The sequence below is a fragment of the Sphaeramia orbicularis genome, chromosome 8 (genome assembly GCF_902148855.1).
Source record: "Sphaeramia orbicularis chromosome 8, fSphaOr1.1, whole genome shotgun sequence".
Lineage (NCBI taxonomy): Eukaryota > Metazoa > Chordata > Actinopteri > Kurtiformes > Apogonidae > Sphaeramia > Sphaeramia orbicularis.
In genome coordinates, this window is record NC_043964.1 from 662,761 (window position 1) to 681,569 (window position 18,809).

Below are 18,809 nucleotides of genomic sequence, written 5' to 3' on the forward strand. Positions count from 1 at the left end.
CGCGAGGCTCCATCTGCGCATGAGCAGAAGGCCGGGCGAGCTCACCACTGCCCCCTGCAGGTGTTGGGCCAAAGTGCGGATCCCCTGGAGCATAGTTTGGACTTTTCATGTCATAATGATCACTTACCATGGGGATATATTTAACAGGGGCTTCTTACGTATGGAAGCCCAAATTATGAGATAAAAAGTCATAATGATGATTTATAAAGTTATAATTACGAGATAAAAAGTCAAAAAGTCAAAATTATGAGAAAAAAAGTCATAATGAGGATTTATAAAGTTATAATTACGAGATAAAAAGTCAAAAAGTCAAAATTATGAGATAAAAAGTCATAATGAGGATTTATAAAGTTATAATTACGAGATAAAAAGTCAAAAAGTCAAAATTATGAGAAAAAAAGTCATAATGAGGATTTATAAAGTTATAATTACGAGATAAAAAGTCAAAAAGTCAAAATTATGAGATAAAAAGTCATAATGATGATTTATAAAGTTATAATTACGAGATAAAAAGTCAAAATTATGAGATACAAAGTCAAAATTATGAGATTAAAATTTCTACATTATGAGATAAAAGTCATAATTATGCTCCTGCGACCAGGGGAAACAATTCTGAGTGGAGATACGTACCTTGGCACAACACCGGATCTGTCAGAATCAGAATTGGACTCAAAATCCGAATTCTTCATTAATCCCAGAGGAAATTATTGTGTTGCAGTTGCTCCGTGCAAGTATAATTAACCCATAAAGACCCAGTGCTACTTTTGTGTCAGTTCCCAAATGACATTTTCTCTATACCTAACCTTTCATAAGTGATTTATCACCATTTACGTCTAATATTATCATCTGTATTTTGTATTTTATCAGTATAAATCATGTATTTTCCTATAATTTATTCACTGATCATGTAGATGTTCATAAAAGCTCAGATTAAAGTTGGAGGTTATTTCATTTCTTTTCATTCATTCATTTATTTCGAGCATTTACAGAATACATGCAAATTCAAAATTCCTAAATCATTCATTAACACTCGAAACAGAGTGGGAAGAAGAAAAACTTACTTAATCCCACCCCCATTCTCATCATCAAATAACTGAACATAATAACGTTTTTAAATATTCACTCCTGTCCTTAGACGTCAAACCAGAACAATGAACAAAATAGGCCTAAACCAAATGAGAATAAACTCATTCGACAGTATTTACATTAAATAACCAAAATGTGTGTGGAAATAGAAACAAGTACATTCCTGGTGGTGTTAACATGGGTAACAGTTAACCATCAACTTACATTATAATAATTACATACCAACAATGGTAAGGAAAAAACAATACAATACCACAAATAGTTACCATATCAAAAACAGAGAAAACTGCAAAAAAAGTGACTTTTTCAGTAAAATATATCATTAACAGAACATAAAACAAGTGTTTCCATCCACTGTCATTCAGTAAAACTCCATGGGTTTTACTGGTGAATCAATGTTGTAGAAGATGACAGTGTTTCCATGGTAACTACAGAGCCTCTGAACGTCCAAATGGGTCATATCTGATGACCATGAAAAGATGAAGAACTGTATTTTACACCAACTGTTTGCACATATTGACAGGATTAGTGGATCAACAGGTATTAAATAGTTTAGATCAGTAGATGGTTTTGGTCGATGATGGATGTTTGGGTCTTTATGTGTTAAAGTAGTAGTAAAAATATACATATATAGCTCTAAAAGAACAGGAATTTATATAGTATGTACTCAACAAATATCATCAATACGATAAATAAGTGTGCAAAGTATTCCTGTGTGTAATTATAATTAGGAGGCTATAAGGTGGAATTAAACAGACTGGTGGCCACAGGCATGAAGGATTTCATGTGTCGCTGACTCCCATGGCATCCTCAACCATGACTGAAGCAGCAGTATTATGAAAATAATAATCGTAAACTCTACTACTACTACTACTACCACAATAATAATACATTTTTATTTAAAAGTACCTTTCATATCAATAAAAACACTATCAATGAGCCTCTTTGAAAAGTGGAAGTGAGTAATAATAATAATAATAATAATAATAATAATAATAATAATAATAACAACAACAACAAGGAAATGCTTCCATTACACCATAAACACACTGATATCAAAGTGTGTTTGTTGAACCAGTATTAAGCCCTAACTATCACAACTGTACAGATGTAAAGCAAAAATTATAAATATTATACAAATAATAAGTAGATAAGCATATATTAGCTGACCACAATCCATTTTAGGTTATGTTAAATAAATTAAGAAAAACTTAATAATGAAAGACTTTATAATATGAATAAACTATTACATGTGTAAAGCTAAGAATATATTGGCTAAGCATAATCCTTTTTAAACAATAACCAAATCCTATAATAAATAAATAATTTAATAGATTAGTAAATAAAATGTATATACAAATAAAATATCATGTGTAATATTTCCGACAGCACTAGAAGGCAGCACCGGTCTAATCCATCAAAACGTCCAGACTGAGCAGCTGTGATTATGCGGACTAATATGATCATTCTGATTGGACAACACTGATAATCCCGCCTATAACAATTTGATTGACATAAATTTGACGAATAGCAACATGAATCTCTGCTCGTGTCCAATTTGTGATTGGCTTATCGCTCGGGACAATATGAATGGCAACATGTATTGTTCTTGGTCCTCGGGGCAGGAGCCACTTTGTGGAGTCCAACTTCGGGAAAGTCACCGCGATAGTTGTGTTTTACGGATTTCCCACTTGAAAATAAACTTCTGAGCCTTGTATGAAGTTATTACATTGCGAAGAGGATTTCTAAGAAGTACACGTTTGGGAACAAAGCGTCGAAAGAAGCTACAAGTAAGTTTGAGCTGTGGTATGTTCGAAGGCTGGGATTTAAATGGTTAACGCTACACACCGTTAGCTTACACAGCTAACTATTTACACTAAAAACAAGAGTATGCCTCTAGTTTATGGTCAAAGCTGTGTTATTAATCTTAAATGTAGTTTATGGTGTCTTATCAAATGTTTTAATAAGCAACTGTATGTAATAAAAGTAAGGTGAGAGTGTGAATTAACGCCATATTATACCGTTATCTGTATTATTTAGTGTTCACTGTTGTCCATACACCGTGTACGAAGTATGTTTATGAAGAATACTGATGTTTTTAGGAGTGTGTTTAAGATCTATTCACTATAATATTCAGTTGGGTGTAGATCCAGTTTATAAATAGACCTTTAGGGAAGTGTTAAACTTTTTTCCCCTGATTGTACTTTTCCCAATGAAACAAACAACAGGGGGATTTTATTTGAAATAAACTCATTCTCGGTTGTTTTTTTTTTGTTTGTTTTTTTTTCTTTTAGCTGAAATTGCTTAAGGGTCTAAATGAGTCTGAAGTTGGTTTTATATAATGCATGCACATTTATACTGCCTGATGTAATGTTAGAGTGCTACTGTACCAGTTCTTAAGGGACTTCTGACTAAAGAAACCTGTGTTCAAGTGTATATGTTATTATTAAACCAGTATTGGAGTCTAGACATGGGGGATCAGGAGCCTCCAGAGTTCGGGTCCCAGGAGGAAGAGCTGGAATACTGGAAGGAACTGGCTGCCAGACACCAACAGAGGTATGAACCTCCATGTTTAGTTGTGCTTTTCATACCAGAACAAAACCAAGTTTAATCACAGGCTCCAACAAGTGAAAAATCTGAGAACACTTTTGTTTTACCAACAGAAAAACCTCCACTTTTAACAGGTGTAAGTCCTTTTTTCCCACCATCAGTCCTACCTGGAGTGGAGTAAGCAATGCTTCAGATAGTGTAGTAACAGTCTGCTTTGGCACTGCTTTTATACACGTTGCGTAAAAAGTCAAGGCACCTGTAGGGATTATTTGCACTGATGTTAAAGTTGAGATCTGCTGATCCTGGGTTTTCAAGTTCGATATGATCACAGTAGTTTGGAGCAGCAAAAAAACAAAATGGACATTCTTTGACTTTGTTAGAAGCCGATTAGCTGCTGATCTGAACATCTAATTTAAAGAACTGAATACCTAAAACTTAAGTAAACTAAATACATTCATCAGCTTTATTTTCTAAGGTATTTTTGTCAATTTTTCCAACTGAGAAGCCTAGCTATCAACTAGCCTACTAGTGGAAAAAGTCTTCCCATACTGATAGTTTGTAAAATATTTTTATCAGCACCAAAGCAATCGGTCTTGCTTAATTTTCTTCCACTGCTGCAGAAAACCTGGAAGTTGTCAGTACATTTCTTATTTTCTGAAAAGATAAAAATGCTGCATAGGAGAGTATCCTCTCGTACAGGACTCCCTTCACTCCTACCATCACAATCATTTTAACTGAGCTTTTAGACTTCATTTATTCATTTATGTATGACTTTTTATATCTATCTTTTATAATATTTAATGTGTGAATGTGTATGGAACAGTTTTTATACAAGAGAACTACAATTTTTTTGTGTGCATGACGTGCAGTGACAAATACAGTAATGTATTCTCTTTTAAAAGGCCACTTTTATAACAATGTTTTTGTTGTTTAATTTTTGGTCGAGTAGACAATTTTTCTTTAAAGCTGTGATGTAAATGAAGTGGGTAAAATACCAAAAATAAATATAAAATCTAAATTTCTAATGAAGTGGATCATTTTGACTCCTATTCAAGGATAAAATAGGAGTCTGCCAATAAGCCTTTTTTGGCATTTTATATTGAATACAACAAAACTATAGGTGCCCCCCCAGTGGAGCTTAAAGTTATGCAAACAAAACAATCCATATGTATATTCAACCACATTCCATATCACAGATCAATCAAACAAGGACAGGAAATCAGCATAAAAATTCTTTATACTGGTAAGATATTAGATGAAATGCAAAAGTATAAATCCATTGTGTTGCGCAGTCTGCAGCAGTACAATGCTCTAGGTTGAGAGACTGGATGGCCTCAGGAAAGAAACTGTTCATTAGCCTGGTGGTTCGAGATGTTATTGACCTGTATCACGTCCCTGAGGCATGAGGGCAGAGGGTCAAATAGATGACAACCGCGGTGGGACGGCGCTTCCACAACATTATCAGCTCTGGGCTCTAACGGGTGCCAGTGACGCCCTGGAGACACCCATCACATCCAGAGGAAAAACTGGAGCGTTGTTAAGTCTGTTCAGAAAAGAAAAAAAAAACATTTTCAGCTTCTCAAAGAAAGCACAGAAAGGAGTTAAAGTGTCTTTGTCATTCTTTGTGAACACCTGCTGCTTTTATAACCACATAAAACACTTCACACAAAAAAGAAATTTACATCAAAACAAAAATTACCTCTAACAATAAGCTCATCTGGATCCATTAGCTGAATATTATTATGATAAGTTGAAATGTCATGTCAGAACAGGCAGTTGCACCGTATCTAAAGCATTTTTAGACAATATTCCACATTAATATGATGAGAAAAAGGCAATAAACTTACAGACAGGTCATTATAACCTGAACAGTGTCTTTACCTCAGAGGATATAGAGACAAATGTCATAAACTGGACTATTCAGCCTCATCTAGATTGTAAAACTCAAGTGGCCTCTGTGTGTGTGCATGCATGTGTGTCTGGGGATTCATACAAAATTTGGACAGAGATGACTGCAACACTTTGGCATACTTAGGTATTTTTGGTCAAGGAAGACACTAACAAAAATGGCAAGTTGATAGGACCAATATTTTGGGAGATTTTTGTAATTTTGGAAAACATTAGCCTTACAATCATGTTGCTATGCCCAAAACGCTTTGGTGGTGACTGCTGGATGAATGTGGTACAGCATGCACAAATACACAACAGCATAAAACTACCACATCTAGAACCCGTGATGATGGATATGTCCAAATCTAAAATAATCAGATGTCGGTGAACTAGCATTTTTATGTTTCTGTATTTTCTAAAGACTTGACATGTTTTTATGCATTCCATGAACAAGGAACCAAACATTGTAAAGGGTTTTTGTTTGACACTGCATTAACTTTGCCCACAAGATAAAATATGGATTTCAGGACTTTTGAGGTCTGCAGTAAATTCTAATAAAATAATCAGTTCTTATTTCCTGTTCCCACATTTCATTTCATCTGCAGACACTCCTGTTAGACAAACAGCCTGAGATGATCTGGTGTTTTCCTTCTAAACATACTTCTACTTCAGTGAGATTCTCATGTTTAACTTGTCATGCCTGTGGCTCTGTGGGAACATTTTCAGGTTTTTGTCATTTGTCCAAACACGCCTGGTTTGGAATTGTACAATAAAGTCTTCCTCTAAGCAGAAGTCATGATAAGTTCATGTCAGAAGTAACATCTGTCATGTGTTGGATGTGTTCAGTGCTGAAGAGGCCCAGGAGGAGCTGCAGGAGTTCCAGCAGATGAGTCGAGACTACGAGTCGGAGCTGGAGACGGAGCTGAAACAGTGTGAGGCTCGAAACCGAGAACTCCTCGCCGCCAACAACCGCCTTCGCATGGAGCTGGAAAACTACAAGGTACAGAACTGATATGGCGTCACGAACCCAGTCTTTCCTAACGTCATTGCTACAGGAGGTCGTTCAAGAACAAAGAACAGATTGAGATTCAGATGGTTCTTCTTGAACTCAGAGAAATGTGTGACATCAAATTGTGGATGGTTGAGTTACTGGGAACAAAGCAGGTCTATCAGTGCACAGATACCAGTTTTATGAGTCCCCAGAGGGTTCAAGAAGTTCTGGAGGTGGTTTTACAGCCTGTCACAGACTAGTACAATCATAGACAACAAGGTTCTTAAGCTAACTTTACGTTGTTTGTATTGTTTTATTTAATGGGACGACAAACATTGTCAAGTGGTCCAACCTACTGATAGAGCATACAGTCACGGAAAAAATTATTAGACCACCCTTGTTTTCTTCAGTTTCTTGTTCATTTTAATGCCTGGTCCAACTAAAGGTACATTTGTTTGGACAAATATAATCATAACAACAAAAATACCTCATAGTAGTTTAATTTCAGAGCTGATATTTGTCCATTTAACATGTTTTCTTGATAAAAAACAAATTCACTTCAGTTCTTACATCAATATCTATGGCATTGTACTGACAAAAACAGTGCTTTTAGACATTCCATGTTTTCTTTTCTGTTTTAGTCACATGACACACACAGGAGTTAGGACTTGATTGCATAAGCACTGTTTTTGGTGACTTTTGATGGTCTAATAATTTTTTCTGCGACTGTAAAAGCATCTCAACTGCTACACAGGGTTTCTCTGGAGTCTTTGTGATGCTCTCATACAAGGATGGTAATCAACAGCCAAATCCATTTCCAATCCTTTTATAAATGTTGACATGTTTTTCTGCAAAACTGTGACGTCAACGTCGTGTCTACACTGTCGAACAGGAGTGATCATGGATAGGAAAAAAGTGTTCCAAAGTGTTCGCTGTAAAGTCTATCAAATTACCATTTTAAGAGTGAAAACAACCACAAACATGCTGAAACATATCTCCTGAAAATACAGGTTGAAATTCCACAGATGCCATGTGTTGAACCCTCCACACAGGATTAATCAGGCTGATAAAATGCCATTTCAAAGACTGTCTATGTATTATTGAACAAAAAACTAGTAAGTCACTCCACCAGGTCCATTAGACCAGTCTTCCTCGTCTTCTTCTTCTGGTTCCACAATATTATGAACCTGTTAAATTCTGGGTCATTTGTTGAAAGTTGGAATCATTTTAATGTAACACAAACCAATGGGTTAGCCAATAGCAGAAGCTTTATTCATATAAAGCCAAGTTATGATCAGAAAACAGTAAGACAACACACATCATCATCTCTTCATAATGTGACCTTTATTTTTGCTCTTTGTCTCCTTCAGTGAGTTTTATCGGTAGAGAAATTATACTTGTACTGTTGGATCTGCTTAACGTTAGCTTAGTGCTGCAAACTTTGTCTCATTGATCTGTTTTATTAAATTATTCATGACTTACACTGGTCTTGCATATTTGTCCATTTAAGTGCTTATTGTTTGAGTTTGTGTTGTTTTCTAAAATTTGATTTCATTGAGGTTTTAGCCAAGTTCCCCCTGGTTACGTGGATGTATAGAATGTGTATGTTGGTACAAGTGTTGCATAGCATTACCATGGCAACACAGACTGAACTGTCAGCTCTGTTAGTAAATTCTAATAAAATAACCCGTTCGTATTAAAAGGCAACAGTTGTCGCTTTTCCATTGACCCTCAGATTGCGCAAATATAACTTCCACATAAAATTCACCTAATGGAAAGATGACAATTTCTCGTTTTTCAATTAAAAGTTTTTGTGCTGGCAAGAGGTAATTGCAAAACTGCAATGGAAAGACCTTTTTCTGCAACTAGTGTCACGTGAATAAAAAAAAAAAAAAAAGCGGATGTTGATGGACATTACCACAAGTGAAGAAGAGTTTTAAAAGAAACATGGCACAGTATATGTGGACACACCAGGAAACCCAATCATTTTAAAATTTAGGACGGGATAGAAGGATAATATATAATAATAATTAATATATCTGTAAATCAACATGATATTTTGTCTGCATGTTTATGGACTGACTTCTCGTGATATCTCGCGATAATAAATAAACAGAATCACATTTGTGATTTAATGGAAAAACAGACATTACACTTCTCTGTTTTTTTGAACATTTAGTAAATATTGGCAAAGTGTAGATGTCCAATAGAAAAGCAACTAGTGTCTGCCATCGTCCAAAATGGATGAATGAGAGAATATTTGGTTTTAATTTGTGTTTCCTGAGCTCATGCCATTGATTATATTGTCTCTGTAGTTGTGAATCTAGTGTTTGGTGTTGAATCTTTGTCAGTTGTGTGTTAAATACAACATACTGCTGGTGTTTCCATGGTGACGTCATCCTTCTGCAGACATCACAAGTGTCTGTTATTTGTCTTTGTGAAATAAAGCCACAGTTTGAGCTGTTATTTCCTCTTCTTCTTCTTGACAGTTTCCGGCAGGTATTTGATATCACTGTTGTGGAATGTACAACTGTCGGAACAAAAAAACAAAACATGCATCGATAAAAGGAATGATATGTAAAGAGTCAGGCTTCCTTCTGTTATGTAAAGCCGGATGTTTGTTACACAGGCTTTACATTTTCTCTTAATGGATTTGATGTGCTGGTTAAAGCTGGTCTAACTGGGGGATTCCATGTTTATCAGCTGATCCCAGTGGGTCTTTGTGGCCTCAGTGAACAGGCTTCACACAGTTTGACAGAGGGCTGATTCAGGAGGAGGAGGAGGAGGAGGAGGAGGAGGAGGAGGCAGCTGATAAGTCTGTGTCTGGAGGGGATGGTGGTACTAACAGACCACTTCCACTTATGTCACAACCTCGGAGAATGTCACCACTCTGACTCCAAAGGGGAGATAGAAGTTAGGCGTTAAAGGTACATTCCAGTGTTGTCCACTCATTTCCCTGTGATTGTGAGGGTGTGGTTCAATGACATGTCGTGACCTTCCAGTGGCTCAATGGGTTCAGTTCATTTCAGGTCAGAGGTGTTTTTAACGCCGAACCGCAAAACCAGTTCAGATCCTGCCTCAAACAGTCTGATGGTCTTGCCTGAGCCTAAGGAGGAGGTTTTAGGACGTAGTTTTACATTGTTTATGTCCTTTTCCCCTCTTGAACTGCAGCTGACCTGTCACCAAGAAGCGCAGTGCTATTATCAACCGTTCCTCTGTTGCCATGGTAAAGCTACGCAATGCTTTTAGCAATATATACAAGCTACGCATCCACGTAACCAGAAGAACATCTGCTAAAAGCTCAACAAATCCAATTTTCTGAAAATGGAATACAACTCAAACAACAAGCACTGGTCAAATACTGAAAACAAGCTAACAGTCTGACACCAGCAAATGTCATGAATAATTTAATAAAACAGACCAGTGAGACAAACTTTACAGTGCGAAGCTAACACTAAGCAGATCCAACAGTTCAAGGATTATTTCTACCAATAAAACTCACAAGATGAGCAAAAATAAAAAGTCACATTACAAAGAGATGATTATGAATTTTGTTCTTATTTTTGCTGTTTTCTGATCATAACATGGTTTTACATGAGAAGCTTCTGCTATCGGCTACTTGACATTTTCTCATTCGCTGTTTGAGTCAATGTCTGGGGAGAAAAAAACAATGAATCCTGCAACTTACTGTCTCATTCCTTTAAGTTTTGATCAAAATTTGAACAAAATAAATGGACAACAGATTAACTACATTTTAATGCCATGTATAGATGTATCTGGAAAAACATATTTCTGAAAAGTGTAGATTTTGTAAAACTTTCCATGTTTGCATGAGTTCAGGGGGAAACTGTTGTTGTGCGAGACAAAAAAATGCATGAATATCATGCATGACCTTTGTTTATCCTACCCTTAACCCCATGATGGCGCTCTACTGTGCGTTTATGCAGGTTTATGTGGATGAAAACTTTTCTAAAAACAATCTGGTGCGAATGTTATTATTGAAAACAGAGGTGGACAAATATCAGTTTCTATAATTACTCGACTACATGTAAAAGTGACCTAAATCTTTAAGAGTATTTTCAGGACCCTCTTCTACTAATTCTGCAGTTTTGTTTGGTTTTTTTTGTTTGTTTGTTTTTTTTGCAATTTGCAGGTTTTTCTTCCTCTTCCGCTCATTTTCTGCCTGTATGGTTTGTTTTGTCCCAACAGGAGAAGTATGAGACGCAGCACTCGGAGGCCTGTAGACAGATCTCCACCCTGGAGGGAGACCTGGCCGAGACCACGGCCATCAGAGACCAGCTCCATAAGTACATCAGAGAATTAGAACAGGCCAACGACGACCTGGAGAGGGCCAAGAGGTCAGAGGGCAATAAGACAGGTTTATGCAAATATTCCTCTACATCCGACATGTGATCTCTAACATGTTTATTATAATATTATTCTCTGTATTTTACATTTTTTAATGAAAATGAGGTATTTTTCTATAATTAATTCACTGATCATGTAGATTTTTATAAAAGCTTAAATAAATTTACAGGTAATAATATCAAAACAGAGAAAACTGAAGAAAAAGTTACTTTTCCAGTCAAATAATTTCATTAACTGAATATAAAACAAGTGTGTCCATCCACTGTCACTGATCCAACTTCGTAGGTTTTAGTGGTGAAACAATATTGCAGAAGATGATGGTGTTTTCACAGTAGCTACGGAGCCTCTGAACGTCCAAATGGGTCATATCTGATGACCATGAAAAGACGACAAACTGCATTTTACACCAATTATTTACATGTATTGAACATTATTGATCAGTAGATGCTTGTGGTTGTTTAGGTCTTTGAAGGTAAATAATATTGTTAGTATATTTGCTAAAGACTTCAGCTGCTTTAGATCATGCAAGTATACATGTCATTTTATGTCATCTTACCCCATTTACAAACTTTAACTCTAAAGAGCATTTAAAGCTTCTGTAGGCAGTTCAGAAGAGCAATTCTGTACTTGCAGTTAAATAATTCAAATTTATTTAAGAGGTCTGAGTGGAAACTAGACTGTGTACCTCAGACTAACCCTAAACTGGACTGTCATTTTTTCACACACTGTATGTGAACACCATCAGAGCAGACACTGTTATGAGTGTAGTTCGGCTGCTTAGCTGGTGTTTGTTGATTCCAGGGCGACCATCATGTCCCTGGAGGACTTCGAGCAGAGGATGAACCAGGTCATAGAGAGGAATGCCTTCCTGGAGAGCGAACTGGATGAGAAGGAGAATCTATTGGAGTCAGTTCAGAGGCTGAAGGACGAGGCCAGAGGTCAGCAGATGATCAGACGTACAATATATGGACAAAAGTATTGGGACACGTTGAATTCAGGTGTCTCTTTTCCAACAGGGGTCTGGGATACAAAGTAGATGGTTATTTGTGGTAGAAAAATTATTTACAGTCGGAGCAAGAAAAATACTTTAGAAATTAGAGGAAGAGACAAAAGCAATGTGGAAAAATATTCAAGTAAAAACCATCTCTGAGGCATTTTGGAAGCAAAGATAACAATTTAAACTAAACTAACCAATGCAGTGATATTTATCACACACATTTGTCATTATTGTTTTGTATCCCAGATCCCTGTTACAAAAGGAACACCTGAATTCCACATGTCCACATACTTTTGTCCACATAGTGTCCAGTATGTAACCAGGTGTGTGTGTCCGAAGTGTTTAACTCTGATGTCCGTGTCAGACCTGAGGCAGGAGTTGGCCGTTCAGCAGAAACAGGACAGGAAGCCGTCACTCAGCAGCGCAGCCAAAGAGCCGAGCGTCCTGCCCACCCCCCCTCTGACCCCCCCGGATAAGAGAACAGAGGAGAAAGCCCCGCCCACCACGCCGTCCAGACCTCCAGCTGCAGCCGAGGCCTTCTCCACCCCTCAGCCTCCGTCAGCAGAAGTCAGCACTTTGTCTTTTCTATCCATGACACGGTTCCACATTAAATCCACTCTGATATTTACGTAGTGTGAAATCTGATGTTAACCATAAACTACACAGAGAGGAAAACAATGGACCTCATTCACTAGTAGGTTGTGTTCAGACTCTACATCAGTGGCTGGATTCATGACACGTGGTCGGGTTTGTTGTTGCGCTGTGTGTACATTAATGAATCAGAGTCCTTTAAAGCTGCGTATGACTTTCGTCACCAATTTTTCATCAAATCCGTAACCCCGAGTCCTCGCCTTAGTATCACAAACCCTTAAGTCTTTCTGTGATTATTTACCTGAATCTTTTTCCTCGCGGTGAACAATTTCGAAGTGTACTCCACCATAAACAATTCATTTGTTTACAAAAGAGCCAGTAGGTCGCTCAGGCATTTTTGGAAATTTGTCGCAACGCTGCAGTAGGAAGAGGCAATGAAGTCATTTCCGTGTTTGTCGCTGCTGTGGTCATAATGCAGCTGTGTGGAGCTCCACTTCCCACAATGCACGTCGCGACAAATTTCTGAAAATGCCCGAGTGGCCCGCTGAGTCTGTTTTTTTTTGTTTTTTTTACTTGTCTTGTCCTTCATCATAACAGCAGAATGGTAGTCTGGCTCCTATTGGTGCTTGATAGGATAATTTTCTTTATGGTGAATCAAAACTCAATATTTCTTTAATCTTCCATTTATGTATTTATTCAGTCAGATCTGGGAGAAAGACCTTGTCCCATGCACACACAAAAGCTTTCTCAACTTGGGTTCTTTGTTCTGTCCTTTTATATAGTCTCCTTGTAGGGTCTCCTTGTCTCCACCATCGTACCTTGAGAACCTAAAAGTCCCAACATCTTGAAGTCATTTTGTCCCATACCCTAACTCACATTCTTGTAATGTTTACCTTCCATAGATCTCTAAAGGACATCACAACACATTAGCTCAGGTCCATCCTTACAATATCGTCCGTTTTTTTCCTGTGTGTATACTCAGACTAAACAGCAAAACAATATCAAAAGTTAAAATTCCATATAACCCAATAGTACGTGGCCAAAAGATACTTTGATTAACTAGCATCACAAGATAAGAGCGAAAAAACCCTGAAACATGTACATGAGAAAACTCATGCATTCAAGGGATAAAAATTCTCTTATGTCCCCCTAGATTGCTTTATCCAGCCAATATCTGGGCGAACACTCGATGAGTCTTGTGAGGCACAACTTATTTCCCTTCTTCTTCCTTTTCTGATGTTTATCCTTCTAATTGCATAGTCAAATACATTCACATAAAATGATTTATCAGGAAAATGAACATATAACATAACATTCATAGTAATGGCAGTTGTATCATCTCCTCAGTGCTGAACACATTTGCTTTGCCAAGAGGAACTTCATAAAGTCTATGAAGCTCCACTTGATATTCTACTGTGTTTATTATGAGTTTTGTTGAACCGCATTTCGATACCGGACCTGACACGGGGGGTGGGGTGTTGAAGGGGAGAGAGCAAGAACGAAGAAGGTGGCGAAGACCCTCACAAGAAAGTATTAACAATACAAACAGTAACAACCATGGTGATAATTATAATGGTAACAGTAACTACAACCAGAACTGAGTAAACTAGGAAGAAGAGAGAAAAAAACCCCAAAACAAACAAACAAAACTACAAGAAAATAAAATACATAAGACCTATTAAATGATGAATAGAAGAAAAGAAAGTATGAACAGAATAATACACCATGTCTGCCCAAATAATACCAGTAACAAATAATACCAGTAACAGATAATACCAGTAACAGATAATACCAGTAACAAATCCACACAACATCAGCTCTTCACATTAATCTGCTGTGACAGAGTGAAGAAGGCAAAGAGAATGAGGTGAATGAGGTTCTCTGTAAACAAATGGACCGTTATGGTGGAGTACACTTTGAAATTGTTCACCGTGAGGGAAAAGATTCTGGTGAATAATCACGGAAAGACTTACGGACTCATGACACTTGGGCTATGACTCGGATTTTACAGATTTGATAAAAAATTGGTAATGAAAGTCATACGCTGTTTTAACATTGAGGCTAATCCATAATAAAATAGATCTGGTGTATTTTACTAAACCTCAGTCATGCTAGAGGATGTATGAGATAAGGGTGTGAAAATCTATTAATTAACCCGTTTGTATAAGAAGAAGGAGGTCCATTGAAAAGAAAGTGTTAGGCACATTTTCAATATGTACTTTTTATTGTTGTTTTTCTTGCTGCAGGTGAAAGTCTTTCGGGGACTCCTCTCACCACATCAGCCAGAATCTCAGCCCTGAACATTGTGGGAGAACTCCTGAGGAAAGTCGGGGTAAGAGCCTCATCAGTCCAACACTGATACGAGGATATGAAGATAAGTCTGTTGAATCAGCCGGGGACTGGTCATGTGAGGCTGCGGGCTGTTTCTGGGTTTATTCGCCCTGACATATTAAACAGCTGCTGCTTTTCCTCCTCTACAAAACAACCAAGTGTGAAAAGAAGCAGCACAGATGACACACAGAAAATAATCTCTCCCTGAAGATGTTTATTCCAGACAGTAGAGGTGGAGATCTGTGGCGGTCTCATGATTCCACTTGGGCTACAAATAAAACCAAACTGGAGTCGATGAAAGGCGTAATATTTGGCTCAGGGTTTCAGAAAAGTGACTTAAAGTTACATGTGACAAGGTTGGAACAGAATCAAAATAGGTCTATTTTCTTTTTTGTCAAAATGGAAATGAAAAAAAACTCAACATTTTAACGGTTATTAGGTTTTATCTCACCGGTCGATCGGCCAGGAGCTTCTGTGAAGGTGCTGTGTCTTCATTAGCAGGTTCTTCAAACATCTTTTCTGAAACTACTCGTCGGGTTCATTTCAGATTTTATATGTAGGTTCCTTGGGACAATGTCTACAAAGTTTGTTCAGTTTCCAAGAATTTAGATGTTTGAATTTTTGATGAAGTTTTGAAATCCTACTATAGTGGAACGTTCTGTGTCCGACGCGTGTCAGGATGTTGTTCCAATGTTGCAGCACGGGAGGCCGTACGGGTGCAATGCTGCTGTTGCACCATGGGAGGGCGCTATCGTACAATGGCACCACGGGTACAATGCCGCTAGAGTACTACAAATTTTGCCTTCGCTTATAATGGTCCATATTATGATGGTTTATAACATGAAAATAGTTACAGATATTAATATAGTTATTATTGAGCACTGATGGAAGTCATCACTTTCATTTGGGTCCATGACCTTTGACCTGGGTGACCTTGAAGGGTCAATCTCAAGGTCACTAGTGTCCAAACTTCAACAATCTTCTCTGAAACTACTGGTTAGATTCATTTAAAAACATTTGTGTATCTTCCTCGAGACAATGTCCACAAACTTTGCTCACAGTTTTGCAGAAATTTAGATTTTTTTTTCATATTTAATGACTTATTATATGTAAATTGGTTACAGATGTCAATATAGTTCCTGCTGGTCACTGATAGAAGTCATATATGAACTTTAATGAGCTGAGTTCTCCTCCAGTGAAAGTACTGCCCACTTCTATCGGTAGATTGATCTAATCCATCCAGACCACAGGACTCGAACATAGAACAGAACCTGACAACTTCACAAATTCAACTGATTTGATTCTTGATAGAACATGCAGGTGAGACTCAGGGACATTGGTCCTATTTTATTTGTTTTGTGAACATGCTTTAATTTCAGCTCCTCACCACTAATTGCTGTTGGTGAAGTGGAACATTTGCACAAGATTGAACCTGTTCCTTCCACTTACTTTGTGTTACATGGTCTCCTATTGGTGAGACCAAGTTCCACAGCTTATAAGAACCAAGAACAAAATCAGTATCAAGTCACATGTGAAAGGTAATAACTCAAGTTTCAGAAAATGTCCTTTGAGTACGTGGATAAAAACATACACACACCAGTCCTTTCAGCTGTGATTCTGTCACTGATTATGTTTGGTTTTCAGGGATACTGTCAAATAAACGTAGTGACTCTATTATGGAGAATCTAACTTTATAACAGTGTAGAACATGTTTATGTTGACTAGTTTTATTATAGAAACTTTAACCCTTTATGCACGATTTTGTCTCTGGCACCAGATATTTGCACACACCGTCATTCAAATTACTGTAGATCCTGAACCATTTGTGCTATTGACAAAATAAAAACCAAACCAAATCTAACATTATGGTAGAGGTCTGCATTGGCTGAGGGGGAGGGGTGGCAGTGGGCGGAGCAGAGAGCAGCAGAGTGCAGTCAGTGAGAGAGACATGGAAGATTTTTATGACTTTGAACAGTATTTTAGCTGTGAATTCTTTTAAATTGTATATAACCCAACGTACCATCACATAACTCTGGAACTCTTTGCCACTGGAGCTCAGAAATATCACTTCATTCCTTCTCTTCAAACTCTTCAATCCAAACTCAAAACTCATCTGTTTAGGACCGCTTTCTCTTTGGGGACCACAATTGCATTGATGATTTTTAATCTGTCTTTTGCTTTTATTCTGTTTTATTGCTGTTTTATGCTCTCCTTTTTATTGTATGGTGTCTTTGAGTGCCAAGAAAGCCACCTATAAATAAAATTTATTATTATTAATAATAAATAATAATAATAATAATATTTAGTACAAATGGAGACTGGATCGGTCTGGTGGGAATGCAGAGGTTAAACTCTTTCTTTGTCGTAGAACTTGGAGTCGCGGCTGGCGTCGTGTCGGGAGATTACGTCAACGAGCAAACAGCGAACAGGAGGGGAAACGCGGAGGAACGGGGACGGCGGCGGGACAGAACAACCCCCCGGAGAATCACCCAACCAACGGCATCTACAACAAATGGTGAGCTGGGACGCCGCTCCAAGAAAGACGGTACAAAAACCCACCAAAGGAATTGAACGGGGGTTTATGTTAAAGGGCCGAGGGGTCATTAGAGGTCAACGTTGGTCTGGTTCTTAGAGTTAAAGTTTATTTTGTTTTTGTTGTGAACTCAAACATATGTCTGTAGACGTAGAACACATGTCGAAGTGAACTCCAGTCCTTTTAGGTACAGTTGAGGGTCTTTGAGTTTTTGCTGACATTCTGACAATTACAATTAGATAGCAAAGATAACAATTTGAACCAAACTACCAAAGCAAGTGCAATCATATTTATCCCAATATTAAACTACATTATATTAGGCCATTGTTTTGTATCCCAACCCCCTGTTAGAAAAGAAACACCTGAATTCAACGTGTCCACATACTTTTGTACATATAGTGTAGATTTAACTCAAAGTGAGTAAACAAAACTATTTTAACCTTCACCCATGAATAAATACAGGGGAGTCGCTCTCATTCACTGACACAGACACATCACATCTATATAGTCTAGAGCAGGGCTGTCAAACATGTGTCCCTGGGGACCAAATGCGGCCCCCCAGAGGGTCCGGTTCAGTCCCTGGGATGTTTTTGCCAAGTGAAAAAATTCCAGTCTTGATTGAATTAAGCAAAAAAAAAAATTTAGCTTGAATTAAGGAAAAAAATCTTGAATTAAGCCAAAAAAACCCAAAAAACCTTCAATTAAGTAAAAAAAGAAAAACTTCAAATTAAGTAAAAATAAATCTTGAATTAAGCAAAAAAAAAATCTTGAATTAAGTAAAAAAAAATCTTCAATTAAGTTAAAAAAATCTTTACCCTTATCCTTATTTTATTTTATTCTTGTCTTAATCCTTTTCTTTATCTAAATGTGATTGATTGATGATTGATTGGCTTTTGTTGTTTCCAGGCTGGTGAAGAGGTTGGACTTTGGAGCCGGACCGAAGCTGCTGCTGTGAACCACCAGAACCAGCAGAACCAGCAGAACCACCAGAACCACCAGAACCAGCAGAACCGCCAGAAACCAGCAGAACCTCCAAACATGTATCGGTACCGTCCCATATCACGCCGTGGCCTCAGACTCCCTGGTTTAAGACGCGGTTGACCGCCACAGGATGCTGCAGTAATGGAATGGACGTTGCTATGGATACGGCGGCACATTTCAGTGCAGCTCTAGTTGGTTTTAACTGATTCTTCTGCACAAGAGCACTTAGCGTCAACTAACCGGCCATTCACCTCCCAGGGTTTTGCGCTTTTTTTTTCCGTCTCTGTGCATTTTCGAGACGACCTGGACTCACAAAGACACTGGAAAGACACGAACTGAAGCTGGTTTATTCGAAAAGACAAGAACCTAAGGGACGTATCCGACTATAGTAGTGTTTTATTATTTTTTTTTTTTTTTAGAATAAACCTTGAACTTGGATGTACAAAGGAAAAGTAGTTTGGAGGAAAATGAGTTTAATGTTTTCAGATTCT

At 37.6% G+C, this 18,809-nt stretch overlaps 1 pseudogene; it reads left to right on the top strand.

The window, feature by feature from the left end:
- The first annotated feature begins 2,690 nt into the window (after window positions 1-2,690).
- LOC115423555 (nuclear distribution protein nudE homolog 1-like) lies at window positions 2,691-18,418 on the top strand (annotated as a pseudogene).
- The last annotated feature ends 391 nt before the right edge of the window (window positions 18,419-18,809 follow it).